Source organism: Oxyura jamaicensis, chromosome 9, assembly GCF_011077185.1.
Source record: "Oxyura jamaicensis isolate SHBP4307 breed ruddy duck chromosome 9, BPBGC_Ojam_1.0, whole genome shotgun sequence".
NCBI lineage: Eukaryota > Metazoa > Chordata > Aves > Anseriformes > Anatidae > Oxyura > Oxyura jamaicensis.
Window position 1 is genome coordinate 20,652,018 of NC_048901.1, and position 21,299 is coordinate 20,673,316.

The window sequence follows — 21,299 nt, forward strand, 5'->3', positions numbered from 1 at the left end:
AGATGCCTTAGTCATTTTGTTTGTTTTTTCACATGGCTACTGTTCGTGTTTTGTTTTTTTTCCAAAAGCTGCATCAGATGTGCTTAGCATTCAACTCAACTAGATACATTGAATGAAAAGGCTATTATGTCCTCACTGATGAAATATAATTGAGCCCACTTATAATGAACTCACATACCAAATAATGAAACTCCACTTGTGCGACCAGGGCTCTTTTCCGAACCCCTCGATTCCCATTCCCCTAAGGGAATGTTTTATGTGCGTTTCCACCAGTTTAACTGAGCTCACAATTTGGCACATCAGCTTTAGTCAAAAATGAAAGTTCTTCATTGTCTTTACACCAGAGAGAAGTAAATTTGTGAAAAGGAAACATAACGAGTAGGAGCAGTTTAATTAGCAACCAGTGCTATTTTCACTAAGCTCCGGCCTGGCTTTGCAGAAGAAACCATTTCTTTAGCACACGGATTTTCCCAGTCCTCTCTTTCTCCTGTTTTATTTCTCCATTTTCTCCAGATTTGTTAGCGTTAGGTCAGAGGTTGGACTCAGTGATCTTGGAGGTCTCTTCCAACCTAGACTATTCTGTGACATTTCTCCATTACCCCACAACCCATGGGTTACTGGATGTCCTCTTTACCTTCAACCTGTTTAAAGTTCTCTACAGCAAATTCTCCAGGAAGCTGCCAGTTTTGGCACGGCCCTGTGTAATCTGTTCCCTTGAAAACTGTGAGGGCCTTGTGAGGCAGAGGCACAGCCCAGGGCAAACAGCCGTATTGTGTCTGTGGGACTCCTGCAGAGATAAAGCTGTCCCTTCAGCTCAGATCTGGGGAGATGTCCCCAGCCTTCTGTACGTGTAAGCGTTGTGGATAAGCAGTGTACTTGGCCAGAAAGTCTCTGTGTGACCTCATGTGTGTATCTGGAGAATGTCAGGACCGCTTGCTGGAGATAAGGAAGAAGAGTCGGCCCAGACAGGGAAGATGTGGAAGGAAGGGTGGGCAACACTGCCTCTACATGATGGATTTTAGGGAAAATAAGTTTGTCATAAGCTTATTCAAATCCAACTGCTTAAAGCTAGGCATTTTTTGTCCCTCTGAGCTCTGCCGTAGGGGCGCTGGTGTGCGAAGAAGTCAAACCAAGTGAAGGGGACTTTGTTTTTAAAAGGAGTGATGTGCCTTTTCTGAGGTGGCATTAACCCAGGAAATTCAGGAGCTCTGACAAAAAATTAGCTTAAATGTGACCATAGCATGCTGCCAGCCCAGTACTTTCATCAGCCTGGGCAAGGCCTGATCCGGGAGCAGGCTGCTCGCCACCAGAGACCCGCAGCCCGGCAGAGCCAGCTTCATCACAGGGTGCTTTGGGGAGAGGGTCTGGTGTGTGAGCGGCATCTGCTTTTGGTCTCACACAGGAATGGATCAGTATAGCTTCATACACCCTATATAAAATGAACATCCTCAGCAGGTGTACGTGTCAGGGCTCTGCCTGCACTTAATGGCCCTGAGCAACCTCACCTGAGGCCTCACCCACGCCCTGCCCATGGTCTCTGGGCCCTATTTAAGCTCATCCCAGGGCCCCTATTTCTGTTTGTGCTACTGGGCTGTCGGTCTTCAGCCTTGCTGCTGCCTCCTTGGGCCTGTGCTGGAGTTGGTGTATTCTGGAGAGCCCCTTGTATGTGTGGCCTTGTTTCCTTCTGTTCCTGAGAGGGTTGGCCCAGGACCTGCTTGTCTTGTGCTGGGGCTGGTGCTTGCTCTTGTGCTCAGGCTCTGTGGGATGGAGGCAGTGCCTGTGCTGGGCTTGTTCTTGGTTTTTCCACCATAGAGTAGCTGGGGCCCTGTTTCATCTGTGCCAGTATGTGATGGAACCTAACCAAGTTGTTTGGGTACTGTCTTTCAGGAAAGCAAATAGCACCTTTTCCTCATGAGCTGCAGGATGAATTGCTTGGGTCAAGGAGGAGCTCCCCAGACTGCTGTGTTGGTGCTAGCCCCTCTGCTTCTGGAAGAGCATCTCTTCATCCATGTGAGTAACAGTGTAGGAACCAACCTTGTCTGTCTCAGAACCCAGGCTCTGAGAATGGGTAGTGATACTTTTGAGTTCTTCAAAAATCAGAGATAACAGGTAAAGGGATCTGACTTGCATGTTACCTCTTCTCTGCGCTAAAATGCTCATCCTGATAGAGGCACAATAGTAGAGTACATATTTTGTTTGCACTTGAAAGGAACAAGTGTCCTATCTGAACTGATTTTCTTCTATTACAAAAGCTATTGTTAGCAAATACCTTATGTAGGTACAGGCAATAACTTTTGGAGTGAATAATTCTTGTTCACAACAAATTAACAGCTTATTTGTCTTACCAACTGAAGTAGATAGCTATGTAAGTCCTAGGTGTTCATTAAATCTGCACTGTAGGTCCAGCTGGTGACAATCCACACCTGTCAGACTAAAGATGACAGTGGATGCACCTTTGTTAAAGCCCTGTGTAGGCTGGGGAGTGCTATTATTAATATATCTATGCTGATATAGGAAAGAAATTCAGGTAGAGACAATGAAAGGTTGGGGAGGTGGATGGGAACTCACCACTTTCTGTTATAGCCTGGAAAGTAAATGGGTCCCTGGTTGCTGCTTCCCAAATGTCTCATCCCACAGGGGAGAGAGTGCTAAGAGACCCCCCAAAATCTCCTAACTTGCTTCTCTTAGGCTCTATGTTTTTTAAGCATCAAGTTATTGTCACTGGTCTCTAAATAACCTGTCATCACTTTCAGATCAGGTTGATGCTGGTCAACTCCCTTGCATCTTGTCTTTGGAGCTTGCTTGTAGGTTAGACTAGGCAAGCTCACCATCAGCCTGGTTATATACCCTGGTAGGTGATTTATCACTAACATCCAGGGAAAGAGCACTTTAGAGGGCCTGCTAAGGTGATTCAAATGTGAATGGAATACTGATTAGAGAGTGGTGGCAATGCCTAGCAGCAAACTGCTGCCTCAGTAATAGTCCAGTGAGGTCTACACCCAGGAGTTCCCTGGTTTCAGTCTTTACTGCAGTTAAATAGTGCGTTAGCAGAAATTCTGACTGCAACTAGTTTAGCTTCAGGCAAGAGCAAAGCTAGGTGTCTCTAGATCTGTACTAGAGAGGGATATCAGCTGCTGCTTATCAATCACAAAGAATTAAAGTGTGAGGGTGAATAAATATTGCAAGTCTTTTAAGGTAATTAATTGATGTCCTGTAGCCTGGCTTCTGACTGCTGGTGGCTACAAGCTTCCCTCAGCACAGCTTCTCCCTGCCTCAGCAGGGGCTGGGAATTGGAGTGGCAGCTCTCACTGGCATTTCAAAGAAAATTACATAGCACTTCAAACTCAGCGTTGTGAGTGAGGATGAAGGACTGTTAGTTATTGCTGTGATGAAGCTAATCCAGTCCTAAGGAGGATAAAGGGTTGCTTAGCAATGCTTTAGCAGTGACTAGCAATGCTTTACTAGGCTTTTACTATTTACTAAGATTTTAATACTGGCTCAGTGGGTTTTTAGTGGAATGTTTTACTATTTTTTGTAATGGTCTCTCCTCTTGAGAAACTGTCAGACTCATCACATATAATGAACAGGCAGTCAGCAAGCATTTGATTGCTGATCATGTGTTGATTTTTGGCCTGACCTCATTAAGATTCCTTATCTCTACTTTTCCTTTCCCTAGGAGTTCTTAAATTAGCTACAGAGATTAGATTATTTAAGTGCTTTTCATATAAATGCCTCCCGGTCTGTTTATTTTTCCTAAACCTCCCCTTGTTCATGTGGAAGCTCATTTCTGGTACTTCAAGGAGAGGTGTACTGAGGAAGAGGTCTGAACCAGGCCAGTCACATCTCAGAAAATTGTTTTATGGTCTTTGGTAAAGTCCTTTCACAGGGCAAGATGTAGATTGATCCATTTCATATTCCTCCTTAGGATATTAGGAAGCCTACATCCTGATGAAAGGAGGCTACTGTGTAGTATGTTCCTGTAATTTCCATAAAATGATATATTAGACTTGAAGGCAGAGTGCTCTATTTGTGTTCTTAGGTATTCAGTTGAAACACATAAGCATGCACCAAAGAAACTGATCCTCCTCTTCTCTAGTGAAGTATCTGAGTCACGGCTGTCATTACAGAAAATGTATAGCAATATTTGGGGGAAAGGAAAACACATTAAGGCTGAGGAGTGCATCTGGATTCTTTAAGCATTCCCCTGGCTGCATCTACACTTTGGAGCTGATGGTATCAAGGGAACCAGTAACAGCATGGTAATCTCCAGCAAAACACAGCTCACACTTTAACTGTGTCCAGAGACTACTGTGCAGGCAAGCACCTTTGTGTGCCTCAATTTCACAGCCCCGATGAGACTTCCACAGTGGGGTGGTCGGGCCCAGCTTGCCAGGCTCTGAGCTCCTCTGTGCTGGAGCTGCTCTGCTCTGGGTGGGGACAGATCCCATTAAATCAGAGCTGTGAGTGGTGAAGGACCTGCCATGCTATGGTGCGAGCTAGGGCATAGAATGGAATGAGCTTAATACCCTCTGAAGTTCTGATGAGTATATTGCTGCAGCTTTCATACGTTCTGCAGTCATAATACCGATTGCTGTGAGATGAGCTGAAATTCTGATGCGAGCACCAGTATAATTGCTAAGAATCTGCATGATACCATGGCCCGCAGTTGTTCAGCTTATCTGCCCCAACTGGGAGCAGAGAACCTGGACACACTGCTAGCAGCTCCTGGTGCTTGCTCTGTGCTGAGGCTTTTTAATTGTCAAAGAAAGCTAGGTATCTCAGGTTATTCAGCCAGGATCTTGAATTTCTTTCAGCACTGCTAATTTCACTACTTTCTTAAGTTTCAGCATACTTAGAAAAAGAGCTGAAGCAAAAAGGGATGCTGCAGCAGAGAGCAGACACATGAGTTCTGCCCCATATCTCAAACCAGGTGTGGTTTTGTAGACCCAAAGGGGGAAATGAAACTTTTGCCTTGGATTCAGTGAACTGTGCTGTTGGCTCAGCTGCTGGAAATGTGCTCTTGGTGTAGCCAGCGCCATGCCAGCTGCCCTGTCACCCATTTGTCATCAGACTGAATCACCCAGGGAAGGTTTGACGGTGAGACAATGGAACAAAGTCAGCTCTAGTCTTTGATGTTCCTGGAGGGGAAATGAAGAAAAGACTTTCTCTTCTGAGTTTGATCTAAACTGATGGTTTAGCTATGATCTGGAGAGCACTGAGGTGGGCAGGAGGAATGGGAATGGAGTTTGAAGCTGAAATTTGTGTTTAGGCTGCTCCCAGGTGTATTATAAATATTACCCCAAAGTCCAGTTACAGAAACTTCTGAATTATCTGGCATCTCTTGAAATCTGAATGTTGACCCCCCTTAAACTATGACTAGACAACAGAAACAACATGGATAAATGTCATCTGTGGTCCTTTATCACTGCTGTCGATTAGAGCCTAGCATAAAATTCAGAATTAATGGTGACATTTCTGAGTTATTGTGTCTGACTCTCCCCAAGAGTCCCTCAGGCTTCTGAAAATTGGAAAGACCTCTCCCTCTTGAGAGTTAAACAAGAGAATGGTTTTACTGGTAACTTCACAGCACTTGCTTAATGATGTGAGTGTGGTGTAGCAACACAGCCATTTCATTGCTGGTTTTTATAAGGTATTCATTTAATTTCTGTATCTATGCTTTTAGATAGATGCATGAAGTTGACTCTTCTGGTGTCTTTGTATGTGTAGATTAATAAAATCTTTTTACCCACTTTTTCCAAGCCTGTCTTGCTCAGTGGCCTTCAGTGGGTACAGATGTTTGACACTGAAGGTTTATCTGAGGCTTTTCTAGTCCTCTGTAGCTGCCTGCAACCAGTCCATAACATTTATCACCTGGCTGTTAGGCTGTGCTAAATCTACTTCCTGCTCTTATAGAGAAGAGAAAGGGAAAGCTGTGCAGTAACATTGAGATTTAACATGTTCCCAGTAAAAATAAGCTTCCATCTGGGGGGAAGTGACAATGGCACACTGTGAAGTGAAACCAGATGCAGGGTAGGTGTTCTGCTATGGGCCTCCTCCTGGGAAATAAGCTGTGATAATTCAGGAACTCCCACCTGGCAGAGGTCAGTGGCAGGGGTGTCTGGCAGTGTAAAGCTCAAATTCCCTTTGGGGTCTGGGGCTCTCCTCTTCTCTTTGCCCTTCCCTGAGATGTAAATAGAAGAAAACTATTTGCACCTGGCATGGGGGTAACAAGAAGCATCACTGAAGCTTGGTGATCTGCCTCGGGGAGTACCCAGAGACAAAGTGCTGGAGGCTGCTTGAGGTCTGTGTATGCCAGGCAGCACCCCGTGTTCACTGCCAGCGGGGTTTGGAAGCTGATTGTAAAATGAAAGGCGGGTTCTGCCCAGGATCTGGGGGGATGTCTTGTTTTCAAGAGAAAGCAGGTAGGTGAGGGAGGAATGCTCTCACAGCAGTGCTCTGTTTTACAGACATCTGTCTGCAGAGAGGAATAAACTTCAGAGCAGAGGACTAGACATGCGGGGAGCAATTTTAATCCCACAAGGATAGGAAAATGTGTTTGGGTACCTATTGTTTGTCTAGCTCATTACACTCCTTGTGCTAGCCAAGTTTGTCTTGGAGCCAGTCCACTGTCCGCATGTCTCGTACCTCTGCATGGCAGTGGCAGCGTGGGCAGGGAGGGAACCCCACAAAGGCTCTGGGTTAGGCTGGGGAGCTGAGTCACCTCACCGAGGGACCGGGTGGGCAGGGTGCAGGGAGGCTGTAGGAATACTTGTGCCACTCATGACAGTTCTTGATGTGACTTGGGTCCCTTTAGTCTCCAAGCCAGCAGCCTTCTCAGGAAGCTGTCGGAGGGCAACCTCTTATCCAGCCAACAGCCGCCTGTCCCTGCACATCCTTCAGCTCTTCTGATATTTTTCCCATTCCATCACGCTGTTGTGTTGGGAATTTTACTGTGAAACCTGACCAGTGAGGTAATGCGATGTTATTGCTATAACTAGTGGTTACTGGTGAGGTAAATAAACTCTGCTACCCTCCGCCCTTGTTTGGTGGCTTATTTTCCCTGAGGTTTTTCCCAGACTGGAGCATTTCTGTACCAGTGCTACCTGCTCAGAAGGCTGTGGCAGAAATCAAACCAGCTTTGTATTGAAGAAATCACTCTGTAGCAGTGTCTGGTTGCAAAAGGCAGCTAGGGTATCTACTGAAGGTAAGTAAAGTTTAGCAAGTGCAGACGTTCCAGCCTAAGGGGAGTTCTTCTGGAAGTCCATGAGGCCAGGTGTCTGGGATCCTTGTTCATCTTTGAGGTGGGTCCCTTCATTTTGGGTATGAAGGGGACTACTGAGGGTTTATTTGGTCAGACTGGGCTCCGCAAACGCAAGAATACATTGGGTCAGTTCCCCAGGGCAGAGCTGCAGCCCAGATGTGGGAGACTAATGGCAAGGCAATCGCTGGTGCTGGCATTGTGGAAAAGCTTCTGCAGGCCCACTCCCATTTTGAAGCAATCCTGGGAAGATCTATTTAAGCCAGCTGAGCCAGGCCTCAAGTCTTTCCATGTAGGACTTCATTTTTCTTACAGCTTATTCCTGCTTGCTATGAGACATCCTGTGATAAGAGCAGTGCCACTTCAGGGGTGGAAAAACCTCGCTTTGCACCACTTTTCTGGTGAAGGTAGTCATTAGTCATGTTTTGAATAAGGCTAGAGGAATTTATGTTCCAAAATGGCCTTTCCTCCTTCCTGTATGAACAGCATTTAGCTGCTGCTCTCCCTGTACTAGGAACTGAGGGGTGTTTCTCACTTTCTTGGCTTTAACTTCTAGCCAGTACTACCCTGAAGCTCCAGTCCATGTCTTAATCCCCTGGAGGGACCCAAGGTTTCAGTCTTTTCCTTCCAAGGCCCACTTTTTCCTCCTCTGTTCTCGCTGCTTTCTTTTGCCTAGCTCAATGTCTGGGCCTTCTGCGAGAGCACCAGGCTTTCCTCCCTGTGTGGGAGCTCCAGTGCCTGAACATCAGTGGTGTGGGAGGGAATCTGCCCTGGGAGGCAGGGTAAGCACCCAGTAGCCGTGTGGGCATCATGGTGTTCTGCTGGATCTCAGCTTCCATAAATCGGCTGAGCGTTAGCTCAACAAGCCAAAGCAAGGGATTGCAGTGGGACTGGGATGTTACCCGTAACTTGCAAGGAAAAATCTTCCAGTTTTGCAATTGGGTTGTTTAATCTAGGGAGCAGGTGCATGCTGTTCTCCTTGCAGGCTATCCACGCAAGTTACTGTAACTAAAAGAATTATCAGAAGCCATGTGATATTGCCAGTCTGGAAGTTGCTTGTTTCAGGGTGTACACACCTTGTTTCAAAGGCACTTGGTAAGGATCAGCTTCATCAGATTCCTATTCATCAGCTGTTACCTTCAAAGGAAGGGCTTGTTTCAAGAAAACGTGGCTATTAACTAGTGCCTTTTCTTTGATCTTTGCCTCTAAAATCTTTTTGTATTTTTCTGTAGTCTTCCACGGTGTGTCACACTCACTTATTTGTTCCTGGATTAGTTTCCATTAACTACCAGGGCCAGTTAAAAATTGTGTTTTGATCATATCAGATGGCGATTTCTGTGTAGCTGTAAAAGCAGGCCAACACCGTCTCCTTTCATGTGGCTTGCCTTCACCCTAACTGCCCTGCAGGCAGAAGATGAGGTGAACTGATCCCAACTGCTGACCGGCCTGGCGGTGAAGTCAGATGTTAAGCAAAGCAGGAAGGAGTGTGTCAGTGATAAATCTTCAGCAGGTGGCCTGGGGAGGGAAAGGCTGAGGGGACTTCAATTATGTTTTCTTCTTGGTTATTAGTACCTGCATGGGAGGATTAATGTCCAGTGTTTCCTAAAGTGAGTCAAATTTAAAAGCTTGAACTTGGGTAGAAGTGTCAGGAGTTGCTCAAAAGCAAATGCTTGAGGCAGGCAACGGAGTGTAGGTGAAATGTGACGTGTTCATAAAGGGTTTGGGCAACGTGAGCTTGTACAGCCTTCTTTTGCTCTGAGAAACAACCTGTGCTTCATAGGCTTGAAAATATGCCACTTAACTGCTGGTTTGAGCCCATATTTCCAAGTCTTCTGTAAAATCTGTCAGCACTGTGTGTCTGGTAGCCACAGCATCCTAACCACTTTCCTTGTATGAAGATCCATGCTCCATCCGTGTGAGGAGCTAGTGCTCTTGGATCAGTCCTGTGCACTGAACACGTGCCACGGCAGTTGGACGCAGTCCTCGCAAAGCCTGGTCCTGCTAAGCCCATCCTGCTCTGCTGTGACAGCCGGAGGGCAGCTGCCTGTTCCAGTAGGCTGCTGGTTCTCCTTTGCCACGGCTGCAGCGGGAGTTGGCAGCTGCTCATCTCTGCTTTCCTGGCTGCTACCAGCAGTGGGGCAGAGCTGGTGGTCAGGAGGCGTCTCCAGAAAAGTGTGAGAGCCTAAAGCAAACTCAGCCCAGAGATGGAAGGGTGACCTACAGAAAGCTGGGGTGCTGCTGCTCCTAACTCGATAAACAGGATTTTATTGTCTAGAATGACAGATCTAGCGCTGTGGTCGTTTTTTAAACACACAAAGTAACTCATGCCCTGGTGGTTTAGGTTAAATCCTGATTTGTCCTGGTAAACTGGTTTCTGAAAAGCTGGAAAAGGGTGGCAGCCCGGTCTCCTGGAGGTGCTGTAGCAAAGTCCTGCACACCATCTTTGTTAGATCTGCTGCAGTATTAATTGGAGAACTCATTTGTAGGCAGTGATGGCTCAATAAAGAGGTCTGCTGAACTATAACACTTGCAGCAAAAATACCTTTTACATGCTTGCTGCCCACACGGAGCTGCTGACTAGAAAACCAAGAGACAAAAAGGTAATCGGCATGCTCCTGTCCTGGAACCTGCTGTCAGGCACTCACTTCATTCAGGTAGGCAGACCATCACCCACTGTAATTTTGCCTGACTAATGATTACAGGATCAGGCTTTAATTCTGCTGTCTGTGCAGGTGGACACCTGTGCTGAGTGCAGCCAGGTGAGGGGAGGAACCTGTGTGCAGAAGTGACTTTGTTTTCTGAAGTGGCTCACAAATTTTTTCCAGTTTATTTAGGCAGAAATCTCCCCAAGCGTATCCATGCTTTATCAAGTGGATGTGATAGTTCAAGACTGTGGTTAACCAACACCACTAAAAACAGCATTGCTGCTTCCAAAAATGTAGTAACGTTGAGTAACACTGAACTTTCCATAAATACCATATAGCATTTCCATGCAGTTAAGAAACGAGCTGAATTATGAAAAGTGAAATTGTAATGGGCTTACGTAGGCCATTAGCTATCAGGGTTGCCAGACTTCCCTCGTCTGGAAGAGATAGTATCTTGGCTTGGGCCATAGTTATTGTCTCTCTGGGCAGAAAGACTTCAGGAGGTTGGGTTGGCTGAAGCTGTAAGGACCTTTCCTTTCCATTTCTTGTTAGGAGCTAGTGGATGAAAATTGTGAGCAGTGGGATAAAGGAATGAGGGATGATGCTGACCCTGAGCCACGGGCTGAAGGGTGAGGGAGTAGACTCAGGGAAGGGACAGCAGCAGCTGCTCAGGAGACCTGGGGAGGCTGGCTGGATGGAGGTGCTAGGCTGTTTTTATAGGAAAGGCAAAGCTGAGACCAACTGACAATCAGTGACTACGTTTGTAGCACTGTTGGGAGTTGCAGGAGTATCCCAGAGAACCTTGACACAAGTCCACAGTCTCATGCCTGGAAGGTCAGTGCTCAAATTTGTAGAAGCATCTAATGTGGGTCAGGGAGCAGGGACTAAACCTGAGTGTGAGTGCTGGCCTGAGCCACGAACATGGAGGTAATAAAATAAAACCATCTTCCTGCTTTGCTTTTGTAAGTGACAGTGCTTTCTGGGGTATAAATGTGTCTGAGCAGGGAATGGAAAGACTATGGCTTCATCACTTTAAAACACTTGAAGCTTTTCATCTTCAGTTTTAAGTGTATAATCTTGAGATCTGGCTCCTATGGTTAAGTTCAGCAGTACTTCAACGCGTGGGCTGATGGCTGGAGGTGAGGGGAAAACAGTCCAGGAATGAAAAACACGGGTTTACAACGTGGCTGTAATTCACGTCCCATCCAACTTGTAGGGAATCCTGATTGCCATGAGCACGGTAGTTACTGAACTCAGCCTGACAAGTGCTGTTGTCATCCTCGTGTCTGCTGCCAGGTATGTGCTGAGGTATTTTGTTGCAGCACGGCCTTTGTCTTTCTACAGTTCACTGCCTAGAATGAGATGCTGAATTTAGTCTTCCCATTGCTTTCCTTTTTCCTTGGCATATATGCAGGATAGAAGCTTGTCTCGGTAAAGTAGACACCACCTATACTCAAATGGCACTGCTGTGAGATCAGCTTGTGCCCAGGCTTAATAGCAAAATAACCTTTCCTGGTTCGTGAGGACTGCTGAGAACACTTCACAGCCCTGTGTGCAGCTTTAACCCCAAGCAGTGGGAGCGGATTAATCCAGCCACCCTGCATCAATCCCACTGCAAGGAAACGGGGACCTAGAGATGCTTTTCTGCTGGAGTACAGCTTTTACAGGGGAGGCCTCTACCAAAGGCTGGTTCTAGGGTCTGTATCAGCTATTACCAATTTGATCTGAAAACTTTCCTTTTCAAAGATGAATTCTTTAACCTTATGCTCTGTGCAGGGCTCCCTGCAGCCGCTGCCTTGTGCAGGTGTTGAGGCTGATGTTAGGCCTGGAGATTTCCATGGTTGCTCAGCAGTATGTGTTTTGTCATATCTTTCTGATGCAACCATTAAATTAACAGCTTCCTTTAAGTGCACTGGGGGCTGGAGGTTAACAGGATGTCAATAAATAAAACCAACTCTCTTAATGTCAGCATACAGCCTTTGTTATCCCTACTAGTCACAGTGCCAAAACCAGAAAGGTGTTCGTTCATGCAGGATCCCATCCCTGGGCTGGTAAAAGCAGTCAACGCCTCTCACTGGTTCCTGTGGCTTTGGGTCAGCCCCAATCCCTTTCAGACTGCTCAGGCATGAACAGTTTGACCCTCCTTGAGAAGCTGATGTCCTATTTGGAAAAGCTCTTTGCAGAGCTAATTCAAAGCTTTTTTTTCTGGTGTTTATAGTTACTGAGCAGATTAATATTGGGAAATATTAAATAGGGTCATCTGGAAGGGAATAAGCACTAGCTTTTGCCAACAAACCACTTATGCACATGCTTAGAGATAAGCACTCCTATTAAGGTAAATGGAATTGCTTGTAGGCTTGGTGTTGAGCATGTGCTTAAGGTTTCTGGCTTTGGAAGAACTTATGAAACTTGCTGCTTGAAATCATCCTTGTATCCTTAATGAATGGAAATTCAATTTGAATAGGGTTTTCATTAAACATTCTCATTAAAGATTTTCATTAAACAAAATTTAAAAATTACGAAAAGGTGAAAGCCAGGATGAAAGAGGAAATGATCTAATTTGAATGCCATAAAATGGCATTCACAACTTCCAGAAAAATTCCCAAATTCCTTTCCGATCTTCCAACCCACTTGAAAGCATTCAGGCCCCCAGCTTGCCTGGCGGGCTGGTTCGGTGCATGGGGGGGCAGCGCAGCACATGGGGTCTTCAGGGTCATGGGGTGAGGGTCCTGCTTGGGTCTGGCCTTGTTGAGTGGGCTGGGATAAGGTGAAAATAAGTTATGAACTGCTCTAGTCAAATACTTAGAGCAACATCACTCACTGGGAAGCAATGATCGGGGTGTAGTGAGTGGTTATTGTAAGTGCACCTTCATCTTACTGGAGCTTAAAGGATCCAAATTTCAAATTATAGACCTGTTTTGAATGTTGTTACAAAGCGATGCTTGGAGAAAGAACTCATATTAAAGCCCATCTGACCTTCTCCTGCCAGTAATAATCAACAAATGTGCAAGACCTAAACCAGGTTCTGGTCTGGCACTTGTGACTCTGTCCTCAAGAGAAAGATGCATGAAATGTTAAAACGTTCTTCCTTTTCAAAAAGGAGCGTGGAGGACCACTGAGAACTTGCTGTGCTGAAGCAGTATCAGCACCAAAAGGCAGGGATTTATTTTCTTTTTACAGAAGTCCAGTACGAACTGACAGAACTCCCACCCTGCTGCAGGGCAATGATATAATCCTGCCCTTCGTTTGGCAGGGGTTTGGCTTTTCACAGGGTGCAGTGTCCCCAGCTGGGGGGCACAGGAGGTACGTGCTGGCATTTACCTGTAAAGCAAAATTGATGCGAAGGAGGAAAATAAACTCACATCAGATCTTGGGTGTGAATTCCTGAACACTAAAACAAATAGGCTCTGCTCCTGAGAAAGATGGGGAGGGAAGGGAAGGGGGGAATGTCTGCCCCCAGGGCTGGTGGAGCAGCTCTCCTGCTAGCAGCAATCTGCAGTGTCAGGCTTTTAACCAAGTCATTAAAAGCTTGACTTGAGCTGGGGAAGGAGTGCCTGCTGTTCACCCAGCCACAGCGATGGGAAAGGGCCTGCTCTGCTCCCACGTGCAGAGGGGAATTTACAGGGGTAGAGCCGCAACATTTGGCAGGCGCGTGCGTGAAATTTCAGGTTACCTGTAGGCAGCTGTTGCTCGTTCAGTGGGTGTTTTATATGGCTAGTTAATTGCATGTTGCTCAGCTCTAAATGAACACAACTGACGTGAATAACCCCAGCAACGCAAACGCTGCTCCCTCCGAGATAAAGGGCTGTGTTTGGGAAACAAGTGCCGAACTGATAATGCCACCGGCCTCGCGCTCTCCGTGAGGTCCGTGCTATTTAGCCCTGGTAAAAAGGAAAGAAAGGGGCTAGATCTTAAAAAATAAACCCCAAAGCATTTTAAGGACCTTTTTCCCTTTTCTATTCTTTTCCCAGGTTGCAAAAATAACATCCGATAATGAAATGAAAACAAGCTGAATGGCTGCATTCAGCGGAGGAGGGCAGAGGTAGGCTCAGACAGCTGGAGCATGTCTGGGCCAGCGTCTCGCTTCTTTTCTCACTGCTAGTTCAGTGCCACTCCAAGAATGCAGACAATGCTGGCTACGACTGTTTCATATTTGATTTCCACACTTAAATCCGTGCTCGTTAAATGAAACCCCATTGTCAGGTTGGCAGGCATCCACGCTGCCTCCCCAGGTCTCGCTTCAGAGCTCGCTCTGCGGTTGTGTCCCGCTCGGAGTGACTTAGCGAGGACCAGGCCTGGAGGAGCGCTGCTCGTGGCACTGCAACAAACCCTTTTGGACTGCTTCTGCAGCCACATCTGTGGGTAACCCTCATAAATCTCTGTCTAAGGGCAGACAGAAGTGCTGCAGGGGCGGGATAGGGTTTTGGAAGGGCCTCAAGAGCGGCGGATCAATGGGGCGCTCGGCTGGAGGCAGTCTCGGGGCAAGGTACAGGCCGTGCCGCCCGCGGGAGGCAGCGCTGGGCCTGGCTCTGCAAAGCCCAGATGTCCTGCCCTGCTCGAGGAGGGGGTGCTGGGGGTGCTCCTGGGCTGGCTGAGGCCAAAGCTTTAGGGCTTTGCCAGGCTGGGACCGGAGCGTTCAGCAGCCGCAGGGCTTTGCCGCCAGGGTGCCGGGGTGGTGGAAATGCGGGGGGGGGGCGGGTGGAGAAATGCTGTGGATGGGAGCAAAGCAGTGCCTGTGTTAATAACAAAGGATCGCTTCATGCTCTCTGTAAAATACCAGGGAGGGCATGAAAATTATGAATATTATTAATAAAGCTGAAGGGATTACAAAATCCAACAGCTGTCCAGTCCTTCAGACAGGCACCTCCGGCCTTTCTGCCGCCCCCACAGACCAGTGTCCCGGCTGCTGTGTGCCCCGCTTGGGCATCGCTGGGGCACTGACTGGCTGGTGGGTGCAAACTGGCTGCTCAACAGGTGCCTGCAGCACCTCTCGATGTTAAGGGTGGCACCTACGGACAGCAGAGTTGTGCCCCGAGGTCTGTGGGGGAATGGATGGGAAGAGGCTGTGGGGTGCGAAGCTGGAGTGGGAAGAAGCTCAGGCTGTGTTCTGACAGCAGCCTCTTCAAGTGCCCCAGAGGAGCCCAGTTCTGGGCTGTTGGCATGGAAACACTGTTATTTTAGTGGATTTGAGACTGGCTCCCAACAAAGGTTAAAGGGAAAAAAAAAACAAGGGACTGGAGGTGTGAAAGGTGAGATCTTCCTTAGCAGAGAAACACTTGTGAATGTCTGAACCAGCAGCGAGTCCTCCAGCCACGGGGGGTGGAGGAGATTGTATCTCATGGCAGGAGCGTGGAGGTGGGTCCTGGCTCCCCTCGGGGTCACCTGAACGCCTGTCCCTCCTGGTTCTGCTCCTCCCGTCACCTCCCGTCCTCCCACCGCAGCTGTCGGGATGCTTCTGCCTGTGGCTCCACCTGGGGCACCGTGCGTGCTGAGCGGTGATGGGCTTGGACACCTCATCTGCTGCACAGACACTGGGTCTGTCTGCTCTGTGTTAATGCCAGTGCTGCGTTCAGTTGTGAGGAGGAGCAGAAAGGCACATCTTCAGGTTCTGCCTGCTTTGTTGTCAAAAGCAAACTAACTTCCATGAGGTTTTGATCAGCCCTTAGAATCAGATGCCCTCACTAGGTATGCTGCGGTCGTGTCCCTTGATTTGGAGTGATGCTGGGATGTAAGGGGTAGAAAGGGCCACACTGCTATTTCATGAAGTGATGTAAGCCAGGAATGATGCAGTGGTTTCAGGGCACATGTTGAAGTGCAGATGTGGTGCAAACATGTTCAGGATCTGTCCTTGCACAGCCAGGTCACCCTCCTGGCTGTGGTTACAGCTTTATGGGGACAATCCCTTATGGGGACAATTCCCCTTCCCCAGCACAGCTCATGCTCACAATTAAGCATCCCAGCTGGAGCAGTCTCATCACAAGCTTGATCACAACAGCCGAAGAAGTGCAGAATATGGCCAGACTTGAGCACAGGTCCAGGACCTGCAGGGTCGCTCGGAGTGTGCCGGGTCTTTACAGAGGTCTGGGAAGTAGGAGAACGGGACCAGGGCTGCATTGCCCAGATAGGTCCCAGTGATCCCAGCAAGAGAGGAGCAGCAGCACGGGACAAGGAGGAGAGATGTGGCAGTAACAGCAAATTGCACTGAGGCACCCATGGTGCTCGGTATGCCCAAGGCAAAACTGGCCTCCCACTGAAATGGAGACAAAAGCACTTTATCACTTTGTGACCTGCTGAGAGAATTAAAAAAAAAAAAAAATCCAACTTGTAAACTAGAGCTTAATATATTTGTATTTCTTCATATTCCAGCTGGAAAAAGAAAAATTCTGGGTTTTGTGTTTTTTATATTCTCTTGTTCTGTATCCAAAAAGAGATGTGATGGTAAGGAAAACTTAGTAGCTTGAAAGTCATGAACTTATTAATGAAAAATGTGGATTTTTACGGGAAGGCAAAGCCAATGAGACAACGTTTTACTCAAATATTAGGAGAACAAATTGGAACAGGTATACTTCTGCAGTTGTCATATAGCATATAAGTACTGTGTGGCCTTTAAAGTTTAAGCTGCATACTTGACTACCAACAAAGCTGCTCATTATAGAACAGAAAATGTGATAGAAAGTGGCAGAACTACTGTGCTGCTGGGATATTTAATGTGCACCCTCTGGAAGCCCGGCACAGCGCATTTGATCCAAAATATTAGCAGGAAAAGCATATTTCCCTTTGAATGGATTTTCTACATTAACTCTGCCATTCCCGTGCTGCCTCCTGCATGTGACACCGTAGAGAACAGCAGGATAAAAGTACCAGGCATCTCCACGGCTGCCCTCCATCAGCCAAAAGGATGAGGATACCAGCAAGAACAGCCTGTGGAGGGGGGAAACAAGTGGTTACGTGAAGGGACTGATGATGGAGCATCACCCATGGGTGAGCACGCCGTCCTTGCCACCTCCTGGATGTGGAGCACCCACTGATGGCACCTCGCGCTGAGCTTCCCACCTTCCTGAGCAGCTCTGCCCAGCAGGATTTGGGCATGGCTGAGGTCACGGATGGAGTTAGGGGGTGGAAAAGCTTTGCTGCTCGTAGCCTCCCTGCAAGGCTCGGTGTGGTTGTGCCACCACTCTGCGCATGGGAGCTTGGCAGGGCGCTGAGCCCTCGGCACCCTGCCTCTCGCGGCTCCTTCTTGTCCTGGCACGTCCCTGCCCTGGAGGGGTTTGCTGTGGAGCCAGCTCCATCCTGTGTGCCAGTCGAGAGGCTTTTCTGTGCTGGGGAAGCCTTAGAAGAGCTTTTAGGAATAATTTGAATTTCCTTTGATCCCGCGGCTCTGCAGGTACAGAAGTAATGCTCTTAGAGCAAGCACCGACTGGCTGCTCCTGGGAGAGGAGCTCTCTTTTTCCAGGCAGCGGCGTCTCCCCAGTGCCCCTGGAGGTGTTCCTTCCGCATCACCCCCTGCTCGCCACCCCTCCAACCAGCGGGGCAGAAAGCTCCCTTGGCTCACCCAGCGCTCAGAGCAGGCACAGCAGAGGCAGGACCAGGGCCCTGGCGTGCTTCTCTGAACACAGCATGGCCACAGGCAGGTGAGGTTTGCTACTTGCTGCCGAAAAGCCAAGAAAAACTTTTGTGCAGCTCTGTTTGCAATTCTTGTGCTCCTGAGCTACCGTGGGGTGCCGAGCCACCGTGCTGGCACTGACACCACCGCCGTGCCTGCGGTCAGGGCTCTCACCCCGGCAAACCCGGGCAGCAGGGGAGAGGCCCAGACCCCACAGATGGGAGTGCCCGAAGGAAACCCCAGGCAATGCAGCGCAGCAAGGAAGGTTATCGGGATTATTTTAAGGTCTGCTTCACGCTGCTGTCAACACTCTGCAGGAGGAATGCATTTGGTTTGACAGAGTGCTGTCAAAGGCAGAGACTCACATTACTTACCAGGTCTCCATCGGGGCAGGGCACGTTTCTTTCTTGCCCTTCTTTCAGAACCAGTTTTGACTGGGGAGAGGATCTGCGTTTCCTAGGGTGGGCTGACATAACCAGGCAGGCTTTCATTCATTTAAATACACCAGCAGTCACTCTGGCTTCCAGGGAGTAATCTTTTTTCCAGTGTGAGCATCTTGGACCCACATGTATCTTAGCTCCGAATTTCAGGATGGTGAATGGAAAGAAGAGCTGAAGATGTGCTAAAAGCAAGAGGCCGTGTACGAGAACAGGGAAAATGGCACGCTCGGGGCTGGAAGTTCTGGTGCAATGTAGCAGAGTATCAACGCGGATCCAGGACCTTGAGCAATATTGTCCTGCGCTTTGATTTCCATTCTGGCACACTGAATGCATCAGGGCCCAGGTTTTTCATGGCACTTTCCATTTATGATTTAGGGAATTTGAAGAATACTTGTCTTGAGGCTGAGCCTAAAGTTATAATCTTGGCATATCCATACCATAAAATTCCCGTGGATAAAAGCAGAAACATCTGGATTCATGAGTGGCTGTTGGCTAAATCCACCAGGAAAAAAAGCCTTCAAGGGATCCTAGAAGGTTCTAGCCAGAATAAATAATACAACAAAATAAGAGTGCTATTAAGAGTAATTGTAATACTGAAGCTGAATTACAAGGCAAGGGCCAAGCCCTTTTCACAATCTGCTTTTCCAGCTAAGAGCCCTTCAATTTACACTTAACGCACATGTGGCTGATGGAACAAAGAAAAAATTGAAGAAGGATGAAAGCAACCCAGAGATTATTCAGCCTTGCTGGTTTAGCTCCAGGCACATCATTTAAATGAGTAGATGATCAGTTTCCAGTTTGTTTTAAATTCTCTGGCAAGAAATCTTACTCTCAATCCCAAAGTTGGATGGGCTTAAAACTATTTTATTTTTTCACAGCTCTGCCATTTCGTTTGATTTCTTAAGGCAGGACTTGAAAAAGTGCTCTGCAGGGGTCACCTGAGTGCTGGGACTGGAGGCACAGCCTGGCTGCGTCACCGAGGGAGCCGTGTCCCCGCTCCCAACCCAAGGAGACCTCAGGACTGGAGAACAGCTGCTCCTTGCCTCCCTCACCCCTGGGAGGCTGTGAGCCCAGCCCTGCCAAGCCAGACGTCAAACCCAGGCTTGGCAGCACCCGAGGTCAAGCGAGGTGGTCTCAACAGCTGTGTTCCTCTTCAGCTGCACCCTGTTGTACCAGCAGCGCTTGCTTGGTTTAAAGCTAGTGAAAATTGTGTATTTTTTGCCCCTTGCATCTTTTCTTGGTGTTTTCAGGGTTAAGAGCTGTTGAAAAACAATATTCTTGCCACCCAGCCCCTTCTGCTCTGTCCCTCTGCTCTCCTCCACGTGCCTTGAGGCAGGTCTCAAGCCTGCCTGAAGCTGCCACGAGGACCAGGCTGTGCAAGGTGTCTCCTCTGCTGCGACCAAGAGTACTGACAACCACAGCCAGCTGATTGCGAAGTAACCTCCCTCCCCAGCAGATGCAGATCAGCATTTCTCCTTAAATCAACTTTGTCCACGTAGATCTGCATCGCTGACCCTCTCTGATCCTGCACGCTGCCGTTCCTGGAAAGCCTTGGGCGTTTGCCTGCTCTGCAGCCTTCAGCCAACCCAGCTTGGGTTGAGTTGCTTCCTTGTGGGGTGGAAACCTCCCTGATCAGTCCTCCTGTCCTCCTTTCCTGGTGCCCTCATCTTCTCTGTGCTGGAGCCTGCCCGGTGGAATGGCTGCTGAGGGAGCTGGGCTGGTGGCACCCTCTGGTAGGTCCTTCTCCACGGGGAAATTCCAGGTTGTTCTCCACGGAGATGGTTCCTGTGGCGCACCGCCAATGCTTAATGCTCTCCGGAAGCTGCCACGAGGCTCTGGTGGTGGATGCACATTTGGGACTAGTCAATACTTGGAAGCATGACCGCAAATACCAGCGGTACATGAGAGGCGATGTTTGCACTGCCTCGTGTTCCATACAAGGAATAATCCTAACCACACGAAGGAGTGGGAGTTCGCTTGCCCTTAAAATAGCCTCAGCACGTCTAGGAAAGCCATAAAATGTATGCCCTGGTATTTCTTTGGGCATCATTTTCAGCAGATTTTATTTAATTTGCTGCCAACATCTATCATTTCTGCAGCCTGCGTCTGAGCAGAGAGCTGGAGGTGTGCTGCTCGCTGCGCTCGACACGACCCGATGCAACAAATCGCTTTCTATTAGCACGGCATAGCATCCTGACCGTCAAAGCAAAACGAGGAAATGAATTTGCTTGTAGATGTTACAAAATATTTGTTTTAGATTAGCTGCTATCGCTGCTGCTGACCGTGTTTGCAGCTGTGTTCTGCTGCCCAACTTGTAGCTGGCAATGGGAAGATCTGCTGAGGTTGCAGGGCTCTTGGTGAGGAGCAAATAGTCTGAGAAGCTGAGGAATGAGAAACGAAGCAGAGCTAAATTTAGAACCTCAGATAGGGAAATATCTTCAGTGCTCCGTGGTTTTGTTTTGCTCTGCACAAAGCACACCTTGGTGCTGCGTGGCTGTTTGCAGATTGCGCCGACTGAAAGAAGGCTTTTGCTTGTGGAAAGAAAAGGCTTTGAAGTATTCAGTAAACAAATAGCAGCACTAAAAGACCTGCAGTTCTTGTTAGTGATGCAAACGGCGATGTCTGAAGCAAAATAAACATCCCAAGGTTGATGGAAGGGTAGGCAGGCCATAAAGTGCCGTAGTCAGATCCTTGATGTGAGCACATCAGGAACGTCAGAAGGGAAAGTGCTATGAAAGGGCTGTCTTTGCTTTCTCCTTTTGGATTAAAAAGAAAATAACAAACTGGTGCGTGGTTTACCAGCCACCTGGCAGGAATAGATGACTATAAAACCCTCTGGCTAAATAATTTTTGACCCCCTTTTTGACCCAGCTCCCCTCCCATCAGAGCTTCGCCCACTGCCACAGGGGCCCCAGGACCTCGTCACAAAACCCCGATCCGTTTGGGCACCGTGCAGATGGCTCCCACGAGGAGGCAGCAGGCGCGTGGCAGGCTCGCGGTAAGGATGAGAACTTCACAGCCACGTGGCCACCTCACCTTCTGCTCCGTAAGGCTCCTTGTGCTTGCCTCGCCGTGTCACTTGGAACAACTCGGGGAATGAACCAAAGCAAAGAGCTGAGCAGCGATCTCAGTTATACCAGCATAGCCCTGCGGATGTTCGTTTACACTTAGACAATCTTAACAATCCGAAGCTGATTCCGAATGAGGATGTTTGGACTGCTTCTGTAAATGGAAATTAAAAATCAGCAGGCCATGATAATAATCAATACGCCGATATTTACCGCAGCTTTAAATCTTAACAAGAGCCTCCAGGAGCCTCTCGCTTTAGTTTCAGGTAATTCCGTGCACTTCTC

General features: G+C 48.1%; 1 long non-coding RNA gene across 1 annotated transcript; it reads left to right on the forward strand.

The window, feature by feature from the left end:
* The first annotated feature begins 1,518 nt into the window (after positions 1-1,518).
* LOC118171226 lies at positions 1,519-20,790 on the forward strand. The gene is made up of 3 exons (XR_004753112.1): positions 1,519-1,662; positions 1,888-2,010; positions 18,852-20,790. It is a non-coding gene; the product is annotated as an uncharacterized LOC118171226 (long non-coding RNA).
* The last annotated feature ends 509 nt before the right edge of the window (positions 20,791-21,299 follow it).